Below are 13165 nucleotides of genomic sequence, written 5' to 3' on the forward strand. Positions count from 1 at the left end.
CCCCCCCCTCCCTCCTTGCAACCCTGAAGGAATTATATAGTCTACATCTCAGACAGTAATTACTATCACTTTCTCCTCTTAATTGATCTGGCTCCAGTGAGCAATAAGAAATTAAAATAATTAGCAGATATGCCTACCTGAAGTCCCACCTACACTTTGTAGTCTATTTACTCTAGAATCAGCTGGGTCCATCGATTTGATGATAATGCTGCACCACTCTGGCTCACTGAGGCGTTTGACCAGCCAAGTTTGAAGAAGTTTCCCAACTAATACACAAAGCCCAGCTGTAGCTGTGGCAATCGGCAAATACTCGATCACCAGCACTGGAGCCCTCGTGAAGCAGCTCTTTCTGAAGCTCATTTGGAAAAAAACCTGAGGCTCCCTGCTCTCCTGTCCCCTGGAGAGACAGAGGATTACAAGGAGGTCTTCATGCTGCCAACATTTATATGTTTGCTCCACTTTCACCGGAGACACAGAAACACATACATGCAAGTTGGGAAGAGAGGCTAACGTCTTGGAATAAATATAGCACATTTAAGGGATTAATTTCATTTTTGTTCCTCGTGATTTCAGCATTGCATTAATTAATGTTCCATCTTGACTGCTGAGCATGGACAGATTTATTTTTTTTTAATAGAAAGAGAGAGCTTTGAGCACCATGTGGTTTTTCCCAAGCACTTGCTCCTTCAGTAGCTAAATGTGGAGATATCACTTAAAGCAAACTGTGCCCTCTCTCTGCCCTTAGCAAATAGTCAGTGATTTTTTTTTAAATTTTTCCTTCTATATACAAATAATCTGCATCTATTGCCCTCCTTTCAAGAAACAGAAAATCCAGAACCCAGCAAAGTTCAATCTTTCCCCCTCCTGCACTCAGTAAATTTAGTCAACAATATTAATCCACATCGAACAATTCTGCAGAGTACAACAACAAGCTGGTTACACAGACAGGGATGCATTTGGAATTTAAATGAGTTCCTGTTATTTTCATTCTCTTGAAGCCTGCACAGTGCTGAAGAAGCCTGTCTAATGTATCTTAAACTGTGGAAAAATAAAATTAAAATATTTTTAACTGTTCTGCTAGTACTATTGTCTGTAATCCTGAAAGAGAGAGTGTTTCTTGATTCACCCTCTCCTCCCGCCCCAATTAAAGGCAGTCATCAAAGATACACGTACCCTGGTTGTCTTGACAATGCTTCATGATTAAGACTCAAATACCTTCAGCTTATCATGTATTTAAAAATATAATGAAAACAAAGAATAATTTAGCATTCTGCAAGTTTGTTGTTTCTTCATTCTTTCTACTTTAAAATTCTTTATTAACATGATTTATTCTTTCTATTGCAATTCTACTAATGAGGTCAGCTCACATACTCACTGACCTAGGAGCTGTACAAAGCACAAAAATAACGATAGCCTGTACTAATTTTTTAACCTGCATTCACACAATTCCCACCCTCAGCTCAAAATATTGTCTAATGGTTGGGCTAATGCTTATCAGGGAAATCGTGGTATTTGTGCGTATTTCTTTAAGTTCAGTCAGGTCATAGGCTGTTCTTCCTGCACAACGTTCACTGAATTAAAATACATCATTCCCTTGTTTCCTTTCCTCCAGCACATCAAGGGATAATTCAAAAAGAGAAAAGAAAATCTTGGCTACCTTTCAAAGTAGGCTCATTTGTCCATTTGTGTTCTCTTGAACAGCACCAGGTTGCATAAGTTAATGTGGACTGCACTCCTCTACTTCTGGCTTCAAAGCACCCCTTCCACCAATGTGCTCATTAGGGAACTCTCCGACCCATCACCAATAATCTCTGTTCCTTGCCCTCTTCTATTGCTGAATATAACCTAAAGTTCCAGCCTGCTGTCTTTAACATTCAGGAAAGCCTTCTTATTGATCCACATGAACTGGACACAGGAACAAGCATGTCACTGGATGAGCAGGAGTGCTCAGTGCCTGCAGATTCCCTTTCACTGGGTCAATAACAGAAATGACAGCTAGGACTGAAATAAATGTTTGAATACTGACTGTATGAAATACAACCAGCTCTCAGGGTGAAGATAAATGCCATCATTAGAGTCCCTTGCCTTAGACAAAACTCCAGTTAAACTCTGGCCCTACAACACTGTACCCCAAAACAAAAACCCTCATGTAACTCAGAGTGGACATTTTCACAGTAAAAGCTAAGTCCTGTTTGTATGCTGAATTGACCGTGACAAAGGAATGTGTTTGCTTTCCAAGGCCTAAATATTAAACAGTATTTTCTCTGAAAGATTTGCTCGGGAAAAAAACCCACAACTTTGCTCTCATTTGAGCTCAAAATTTTCTTGGTCTTTTCTCCTGGGCTCTTAGAGCTCCTTTACGCATTTTATTGTAAAGAAAGAAGGAAGAATTATGGTAATTTAATGTTGATTCTTCTTTGTGAACCACTCTCAGCTCTTCTGTATGAATAACTAAATGCTCTTATTAGTCCTAACATACTGAGAAATACATTCTATTCAAGACTGTCTCAGTGTGAAATCTATGGAAAATCAACTTCTGCCTCTTGCCCTTGTTTTTCCAACAAGAGTTTGAGATTTGTCTCTCGTTTTTTCTTACCTGCTGTTCTGACAGCAGCACCCGTCCAGGTATCAAGAATGGGGAAGGATCGTGCTCTTACTGGGACAGCACTTTTCTATTTTATGACCAGACTATCCAGCCCTTACATTTATTTCAACAGTGTGTGCCCATCAGGCCACAGAATTTATTCTGCAGGTTCCACAGGGCTGGGATGGACAGCAAGAGAACAACCAGCGGCTCCAGGAGCACTGGTGCCACTATTCCCAGGGACTGTTGCTAGAGATATTCCCGGGAGAAACCACCATGAATTGCAAAGACCTCACCACAGCCCTGGGATGCTCACATTGCACGGCCATACCAGTGCCAGGGGGGTAGCCAGGATGATGAGTATTGCACTAACACTGCACATTACTCTTGTTTTAACTGAAATCAAACGTTCGGGAAAGATTGTAATTTCTAGGGAAAATTTCACATCTCCAACGGATCTGTGATAGTAAGACAAACTGCATTTTTTTTATCCCAAGTCTGAAATTTCCATGTACTTCAGGCCAAAACAGTTCTAAAAGAGCAGAAGGACACACAGGTTGCTTGTGAAGTCAAGGAAGAGAAAAATGGCAGTTCAGATTTTGAACGGATTGAACTGCCCGGTGGAAATATCTCTCACTTCTCACTAACGAGGTAGAAAGCTGAGAAGCAACTGTGCTCCTCACTCAAGTGAAAGAGAACATGAAAATTAAGTACAGCATCTGCTTCGGCATCGGCTCTAGAGAACTCAGCAAAGAGGAGCAGAGATCAAGCCAAGCTGAATTTCAGCATCGGCTCTGAATGTGCCTTTTTGCCTTGGGGAAACTACAGCTCCTCTGCTGCCATTTTTTTGCCATCTGTAAAATGATGAGGATAATATTAATTACCTACCTGAGACAGTTATGCTGAGGTATAGATTTTATCCCCACAGTATGGCACATTTCTGTAGAACTATAAAAGCAGAAATGTTTGAGCTTTTATAATCTTTTCCATGCTACAGCTGTATTTGTAAGCACCCAGAGCTCAAATTGGCAAGTATTTGTTCTTTATTCTCATACTGATTTCAATAGGACTTCTGAGTACAGTGTTTTCAGGAGCAGTTTACATGCATAGGTCTCGAAGTACCACATCTTCAGTGAATAGAAATAAATACACGGTAAAAAATAACAGCTGCAAAACACAGGGGGATATTCTACGTCAGAAGCAAAAATCCACAGCCTCAAAAGAAAACCATTCAGAAAAACCTGTTTTTTTCTATGAAGTATGGAGATTAGCAGACATTAAACACAAATACCTAATATTATACATGTATCTCTATAAACACATAATTTTCTGTCTTTCTAAAACTGTGCGAAACGGTAAGGAAGACTACACAAGTGACTTGTTGATTGCACTGTGAAACTAAAAACTCTTGAATTATTGCTGCCATCTACTCATAATTTCAGAAGCTAAGTTATTTAAAAAATAAAGTCAAATCCTGACACTAATAACTGGATCTTTTAAGCTGTTTTTCATGGCTCAGTACAATAACTGTTTGTGTGTTAATATTCCTTTCCTATTCGTATTTAATAGTTTTACAAACAAATGCAAATACTGATGATGCGAAGTCTAAGAACAGAAACCACGTTTCAGCAAAGGACATAAACACCAGGAAAAGAGAAATGTTGGGCTCAGGTAGCACATGCTGACACTTCGTTGCATTTGAAGAAATTTTGTGTGCATTTAGGGCGGGGAGATTGTGTAAAGACCCTCCAACGGTTTGCTGAGGACAGCCAAGCACCGCGCTCCTGCACGGCTCTGTCTAATCCTGGGCCAGATGGGTTTGGGAGCTGCCCAGCTATAAGCTCTCTTGTCAGCACACCTATTTAGGAAAGATCCCTCCTGGCTCAATGCTCTGGGCCAACAGAGCACGTAACGCTGACTGTGGCCCATAGCTCTTGGAAGGCCAAGAGGCAGCATGGAGAAGTCTCCCTCCTATGGGCATCTGGCCCTTTGGCTTTGGAGCACACAGGCGTTTTTGAAAGTCAAGGCACTACTCAGCATCAGTGGGAACGCAGTGATAATGATGAATACTCACTGTTTGTCAGGCAAAGAGTTATTTAATATATGCCAGATGACAGCAGTAAGGAATATCCACCTTTCTTCCTCAGTCAACAGAAGGTGTTCCTTTTCTTCCCTGCAAATCAGTTCTCAATAGGAAACTTGCACAAAAAAAAGTGGCAGCATTCTTCCTTCCCAAGTTAAGGAGAATAAGCTCTGAATTCTCCTTTTGCTGCTATGTTCCTTTAGAGACACATGACTGCAACAAAATTTTTTAAAAGGGACATCATTTTGCCTAGTAGAGAGAGAGAATTTGTATTAACGTTTACAAGAAGGTGCTACAGAAAAAATCCTACAACTGGGCTTCTGCCCAATGAAGTTAAATGCTCAATTCTTATGAAGAAGGAAGTTCTTCAAGAATGTCACTGAGGCTGGGAAAGGGTGAATGCCATGAACTCCTAGTCTTCACGCTGATCAAAACACAACTTGTGCAGAAGGGGTTGGATGAACCTCAAGTGCACAGCTGCTTGTTTTACAGTTTTATTTTTTACATTCTGAAAGTTTATGTGATCTAATTAGCCATTTTATTTCACAAAAATACATTTTGGCACTGTTGGACTTGGAACGACTCAAATGCAAGGGGTTTGCCTATGAGGGCGGCAGACGAGCGCATGGAAAATAAGCATTATGCTTCCATTTCAGAGACATTACGATGGAGAAGCAGAGCTAAACTACGCTTGCATGGAGATTGCTTCACTGATTTGAAGCTTTTACATACTATGTATGTGTTTAAATCTAGCTAAGAAAAAAACAGTGACAATGCCTAGCAGAGTACCTAAGTATTATTCAATCTTAAGGAAAAGGCATGAAAAACACCCTGTATTCACCTGTGTGCCCCCAGGTTATCTGCACCGCTGACCCACCAGCTCCGCTGCAATCAAGCAGCAGCACAGAGGATACCAGGGGACTTTATCCCAGAGCCATCTTGCTCCCAAAAGCCCTCTAGTTTCTCATCACATACCGCCTGCCCTTTCCTGTAGTAGCTCCTCTGCCTCTGATTTTATCTAGTTACCCAAGAATGTGGATTATGTGACTACTTGTTTCCAAGCACCCGCTGAAGGGGTTATCCAAGGTGTGGGTTTGGCCAGAGAAAACACAGCAATTAGTTTCCTGTATCCACAGCTATTTGGCAGCACAGACACCCCAGGGAAGACATCCTGGCCATGAATATATCCAAGATATCTGCGTAAACAAAAACATATCATCTCCGGAGCCAAATGTCAACCAGTCACTTTTAAAAAGCGCTGAGATAAAATAGCCACCTGTGCTCAGAGAGCTGACACAGGCCTACACACTACTTGACCCAAACCAGCACTTAAGCAGGACCTAAGATGTATGCTGCTCCCGCACAACTCTCTTCTGAAAAAAACTTTTCACGGCCAGTGGACAAAAAATATGCGCTTCCTCCCCTGCCTCATATTTGTATCATGAAGGAAAACCACAAAAATTAAAATGCTTGAATTGAGACATTACCGGGAGATTCAGAAAACAAGACAGACTCTTGTTAACATCTTACTCTTTTCACACCGCTGTTCGTGATAAAAGCAAAGTATTAAAAAGCATAAATTAGTCATAGAACAGCCACATACTTAAACGCACAGTCTACTTGAATTTAACTCCCAGGGTCCTTCCCTATAACCTGAAGTCCTAGATTCGTCATGATGGGATAAAAGGTAAGAGAGAAAGGGTGAATCTTCATAATTCTCTTCATTCAAAACCAAATACCCTGACAACAAACAGGCCAGGTATCCTCTGGCTGTGAAACCCCACCTGGGATACAGAATAACTAGCGCTCACTGCCGTAATTTCATTGCATTAAAACTGTAATTCGAGTAACCTGAGGCAAATCACTACGCCACAGAGCATCTTAAACTGCTGGAGCAATAAGCACTTTGTTTAAAGATTTGTGAATGCAAACATGTCTAATCTACACACTTGGAAGAAAATCTCAACCTCTTTTGGCTTGTCCTTGTTTTAATCCAACTCACAGGAAATATCATCTAGCTCCAACTGACAGTGATTGATAATAAGAATAGAATAACTTTTTACTTCAAATGCCCATCTATCACTATTTAGAATACGAACGTCCCTTGATGATGCATGAAGGTGCATTTGCTGTTCTTAAACTGTTGATGGATTCATTTCTTCCCATTAAAAGAATAAATCTCTGTGTATCTTATTGTTTGCAGAAATATGACTGCATCTCAACTTGGATCAGGCCCACTGTGTTTGACAGTACATCTATTTGATGAAAGACAGCCCTTACTAAACAATTGGCTGATCATGGGGAAATAGCACCATTTAACAATAAAAAAAATATGGCACAGATAATAAACGATGGAGCTGTCAGAAAAATAAAAACCTATGCACTTGCACATGCAGATGAGGAAAGGGATCAGACCTTTTCCTACCATTTGCCCAAAGTCACATCAGTGTGCTGGCCCCTAAGTCTCAGCTCCCTTGGAAAACACATCAAATGCACATTCATTAACCACCTTCTTCTATGAGTAAATGCACTTCTCATCACTGATTTACATATTAACCATTTAGGCAGGAGTAACTCAAAAAACCACACTGGCACGTGAATGTTGGTGTATTGTATTGTACATGCAACACACATCTCTGCATTTATTATGAGACATGGTGACAGGCTAAAATGGATTCCACACAATTATTTGCTCTGCTCTAAAACTTCTCTAGACCAAGGAGGTTCTAATTTTCCCATGCCATTAAATCCCACAGATTTCCCATGGTTTACAAGGTTAACCATCAATTCACATTTCCTTGCTCCTTTTTTTATTTTTTTTTTTTGACAAAACTCTCAGAAAGACTACACAAATGAGCATTTTCAAAGAAATCAAGGATACTTAAAGTACTGAATAACCAAAAATATTTTGAGTGAAGATCAGAAGGGTTTATACAGGCCAGTGAAACTTTTGCTGAAATCATTATGTTCTTCAGATGAGTACTGTAATAGTGACATGTTACCTCATTCCCCTTGCATGACTGGCTGCTGGAAAATAGCTGTAGAATGGGGCCAACTTCCCAGCAGAGGCAGAACATTGAACATGCAATTCTTTTCATGAGATGATGTGCCAGAAGTTTGACGGTCAGATCTGGCCCGTACCAAGTGTAGCTACTATCTGGACTCTTGCCCTGCATTTGGCAAGGATAATTTTCAGCAGTGAGTCCCATACACACTCCTTAAGCAGCAGTGTGTATTTAAATTGAAGGACACAGCAATGCATACTCAATCCCATAAGCATATTACCAGTAACACAGCATGCAGATGTGCTCTGTTATAATTTAGGGTAGATGCTTAATCAATCGCCTTGATTTGCTAAGCTTTACTGCTTTCTAAATGAGTAGCAATACGTAACACAATTTTCAGCCCAGTTTTAGAAACCCTGATCATTTACCCCATTAAATCAGAAGGAGAAACAGGCTGCTAGCGGGAGCATGTTCTGTTTCTTATATGCAATTCTGTGACAGCAAAACACACCGTAAAAATGCATTTGCTGTTTCAGCTGACATATAACACAATATTCCGAAAGAAAATATTAGCCTTGCCACTGCTACAGCTAGTGATATGTCCCCTCGAATTTAGTACATGCAATAGGCTAGAGGATAAAAACATCCCAAAGATACCAGAAGAATTTATAAGTCAATGATCTGCTTATGAGGAATGGAGACTGCTGATGCAAGCTGCAGTCTTACTGATAAAAAAATGGATTTCCCATAGCATTGCCGATAGCACTGGGAACTAATTGGCCTGAGTTTACTCCTGCTGACTATCCTGTGTTCATTTTGGCTTGCTCTGGAGGACCCAATCAATCACAAGCCCGAGCTGCAGCTGACCCGTAGGCAGCCACAATTAAAACTCAGTTCCTACTTACTTAAAGGTAGAAAGTGAATTTAACCTGATCTAGGAAGGGAGAGAGGGCTTGAAACCATCTGCAGTCCCTAAGATGTTATATCACTTTAGACAACACTCTTTTTAAGTGGTGCTTTTCACTGCCCACAACCTTCAGAAAAGCTCACACACCATTTTTGTAGACGGTTCCTCTCCCAGATGCAGGGTAGATACAGCAGGATGCTACAGCAGCTCAGGATCCTGAGGATCAGGCCCACAGTTCTTAAGGAACTCACTGACTTGCTTTAATGAATGCTCTATCTAAAACTAATTACAGGTTTGCGCTCACAGCACTTTTCTGGGCATTTGACAATTTATTTGCCTATGTGCTATAGAAAAGCAATCCAAAAGAAAACAACCTCTTGGAATAAACCATGGGTTGCAATGCATTTAGAAGCGGGCCGTGCACATCCTTGGAAACACAGACACAAGCACGCTTGGGCTGTGAATCTGTTTCTACACAGGTACTTCTTGGAGAGACATGTTTTATGGAGCTTTATAAAGATGCGGATAGGGAGGTGGCAGAGGAAGAAGAGGCAATCACAGTAACATGGATAGCACTTCATCCAGGACACAACAGCGGATATAAACCTGCAGCTATTACAGAGCTTTCACATCTGTGCTTCCAAGTGTTGCTTCTGGGACACAATGACTACGGCTGCTTATCTCATGTCTTGCTACAGGGTGAGCCTACCCTAGCCTGGCTTCTCCTTCTCCTCCTGCCAAGAAACTGGCATTTGTTTATCTCACTAAGTCACAATCTAGAACTCACTCTTCTCATGTGGTACAATTCCACTTTTAGGAATTTACAGTAGAGTTAAATTTGGCTCAGTGGATTCTAAATGTACAGTACATGCATGAGACAGAAACTGAACTGCTTTAGTGTCACTATTGCCTCTAGACAAAAGCTGTACTTAAAACTGCGGGTCACAGGGAAGTCAAAAGCAGTTACACAGAAAAAAAATTAAAAAAAAAAAGCCATTAACAAATAAAAAACCAAATCTCATAATGGCTTGTATTTACTAGATCTATATTTTCAGAAGGTTAATTAAAAAAATTAAATAATTCTTTTCAATGGATGCTGAATTCAAAAAATTTGTCCTCTATATACTCAGCCAGGTACCCCCAAAATCTCTAATTCTCTAATATATTTTTGAGACTGTGCAGTTCTATCATTCAGAGAGTAGCACCGTTTTTCCCCAAAAGGAATGAGTTAAGAGACAAGTCATATTTTAAGTTGGTCACATTTCTGGCCAGCTTCAAATCTCTTTGTACATTCTTGTCTGAAACCTCTTCCCCTCATAAGACATCTGGTCAGGTTAAAGAAAACAACAGAAGAGTCAAGAATAAATGCAAAAGTTCCTCTCTGAAACAGCAGGAATTAGCTTTGGATGACTATGCTTAACATATTTCTTTGACTTAAACAACTGATCATGGAAAATGTTCAAACAGAATTGAAGAAAACAGAAATTGGTATTTCACACTCAAAGTAAAAAGATGCTACAATGCTGGATATACTGCCCTCTTCTCTAGATAATAATATGCATTTTCTCAGCTAATAATATGTGTTTTCTCAGCACTGAAGTGCCTTCTCCTTTGTTACTAGCTTGACAAATATTGTTTCCTCTAAACTGTAACAGGTTTTTTTTTCTTTAGCATCATGTGCGTGCCCACTGTTTAGATCCTTTTTAGAAACATACCCTGTTTCCTACACACAAAAGTTACACAAAGACAGTAATTACCATTTAGATAAAACAGGACAGGATGGCAACAATTCAATCGTTGCCCAAATCATAAGTTTTTCAATTCAATCAAGCGTTCATTCTCTGGTTCTGGGGGCGGCTACTGTTGGGGAGAAAGCTGTGGTTAATTGGACAACACCTGCAAACCAAGCACTCTTATTAAAAGCAGAATTATTTGAGAGTCAAGTTTCTGGGCTCTGTTACCTCCTCTGCAGAGTGAGCATCTACATCGTGCAAACTCTGGAAAAAGTGCAAAACACCGAAAGCTGTAAAAGACAAATAATTTCAATTTTTCAATGCTGTATTTCAATCATGATCTGGAACACAGGGAGTAAACATCATTTAGACTCTAGTTCCTTTGGGAAAAAAAGAGAGCAAATACATGAAAGATTCCTAAAACAAATTAAATAAAATAAACTTTGCCTGTTATATACAGACCAAGAGGCACACCTTGCCAGACGCCATACTTCAACACGAGTTCTGCATAACACAGCATAGCTCTAAGCACTGTTCCTCTCTTCTTTGCTCTATGAATTTTTAGCTACTGAGTCCAACTGCATTATTAGGTTGTAGTCATAGAATCGTTTAGGTTGGAAAAGACCTTTAAGATCTTCAATTCTAACAATAAACCTAAACCACTGCCAAGTCCACCACTAAGCCATGTCCCTAAGCACCACATCTACCTGTCCTTTAAATATCTCCAGGGATGGTGATTCAACCACTTCCCTGTTCCAATGCTTGAAGTGAAGAAATGTTTCTTAATACTCAATCTAAACCTTCCCTGGCACAACTTGAGACCATTTCCTCTTGTCCTATCACTTATTACGGAGAAGAGATGGACCTCCACCTCACTACACCCCCCTTTCAGGTAGTTGTAGAGAGCGATAAGGTCTCTCCTGGGCCTCCTTTTCTCCAGGCTAAACACCCCCAGTTCCCTCAGCTGTTTCTCATCAGACTTGTCCTCTAGACCCTTCCCCAGCTTTGTGCCCTTCTCTGGACACGCTCCAGCACCTCAATGTCTGTCTTGTGGTGAGGGGTCCAGAACTGGACACAGTATTCGAGATGTGGTCTCACCAGTGCCGAGTACAGGAGGACGATCCCTTCCCTAGTCCTGCTGGCCACACTATTTCTGATACAAGCCACGATGCTATCGCCCTTCTTGGCCACCTGGGCACACTGCTGGCTCGTATTCAGCTGGCTGTTGACCAACACCCCCAGGTCCTTTTCTGCTGGGCAGCTCTCCAGCCACTCTCCCCCAAGCCTGTAGCGTTCCACGGGGTTGTTCTGACCCAAGTGCAGGATCCAGCACTGAACCTCAGCTGGCCTTGGCCCACCGGTCCAGCCTCTCCAGATCCCTCTGTAGACCCTCCCTACTCTCAAGCAGATCAACCCTTCTGCCCAACTCAGTGCTGCCTGCAAATGTACTGACACCCCCGTCCAGATCATTGATAAAGGTATTAAACAGAACTGACCCCAGCACCGAGCCCCGGGGAACACCACTTGTGACCAGCCACCAACTGGATTTTACTCCCTTCACCACAACTCTCTGGGCTCAGCCATCCAGCCAGTTTTTTACTCAGCAAGGAGTACGCCAGACCAAGCCATGAGCAGCCAATTTCTCCAGGAGAATGCCGTGGGAAACAGTGTCAGAGGCTTTATTAAAGGCTAGGTAGACAACATCCACAGCTTTTCCCTCACCCATTAACTGGGTCACCTTGTCATAGGAGATCAGGTTAGCCCAGCATAAACCCATGCTGACTGGGCCCGATCACCTGGTTCCCTGTACCCGCTGTGTGATGGCACCCAAGACAATCTGCTCCGTAACCTTCCCCAGCGCTGAGGTCAACAGGCCTGCAGTTCCCCGGATCCTCCTTCCAGCCCTTCTTGTAGATGGGTGTCACATTTGCTAACTTCCAGTCAGCTGGGACCCCCCAAGTTAGCCAGGACTGTTGATTGGAAATGCCTGCAAACTCTGGAAGTCCAAGGTAACAGTTCTGATGACCACTCTCCCACCCCTTACTTCTCCAAGAATGGAAAACTGTAATATTGTGATCACTGTGTCCAAGACAGCCTCCAACCATCACATCACCCACAAGTGCTTCTCTGCTTACAAACAACAGGTCTGGTGGGCTGCCTTCCCTAGTTGACTCACTCACCGTGTCAGGAATTTCTCTTCAACACACTCCAGGAACCTCCTGTACTTTCCTCTCTGCTGTACTCTATTTCCAGCAGACTCCTGGTAAGTTGAGGTGCCCCATGAGAACAAGGGCTAGCAATTGTGAGACTTTTTCCAGCTTCTTACAGACTATTTCGTCTGCCTCTTCATCCTGGTTGGGTGGTCTATAACAGACTCCCACCATGGTATCTCCCTTGTTGGCCTTCTTGATTCTTTCCTGTAAACACTCAACCCCATCAGCACCGTCATTAAGCTCCGTTCAGCAGATCATTCCCCAAAAATATTTAAAAGTAAGAAAGTTCAGAAAAATTATGTGAAAAAAATAATCATCGGAACCTGACTTTTAGAAGATTCCTGCCAAGCAGCAGTGCAAACGTGAGAGCTGAATTTTTAAGTATAAACCTCCTGTCTATGGACCAGGACCCGGCACTGCAGTCACATACAGTGACATACATTCACTATTACACAATGCTGCCCAACAGCAAACATCCTTGTACGTATTTCTTGCTTCTTCTCTCTGTGTGGTGCAGATAGGCCTGGTTTTATAATTGCTGGGCCCTTCAGGTCAGAGTCACCACCCTGCCATCAGGAGACATGTGTGAGACTAGCGCAAACCTAACAGCTTATCAAAAACAATGCTCCATTTTTCCAGC

General features: G+C 41.7%; 1 protein-coding gene across 1 annotated transcript in view; it reads right to left on the reverse strand.

Moving 5' to 3' along the window:
• The window catches only part of CDH4 (cadherin 4), a 458999-nt gene that overhangs the window by 271535 nt on the left and 174299 nt on the right, over positions 1-13165 (reverse strand).

This window comes from Athene cunicularia, assembly GCF_003259725.1.
Source record: "Athene cunicularia isolate RWA chromosome 20 unlocalized genomic scaffold, athCun1 chr20_part1, whole genome shotgun sequence".
NCBI lineage: Eukaryota > Metazoa > Chordata > Aves > Strigiformes > Strigidae > Athene > Athene cunicularia.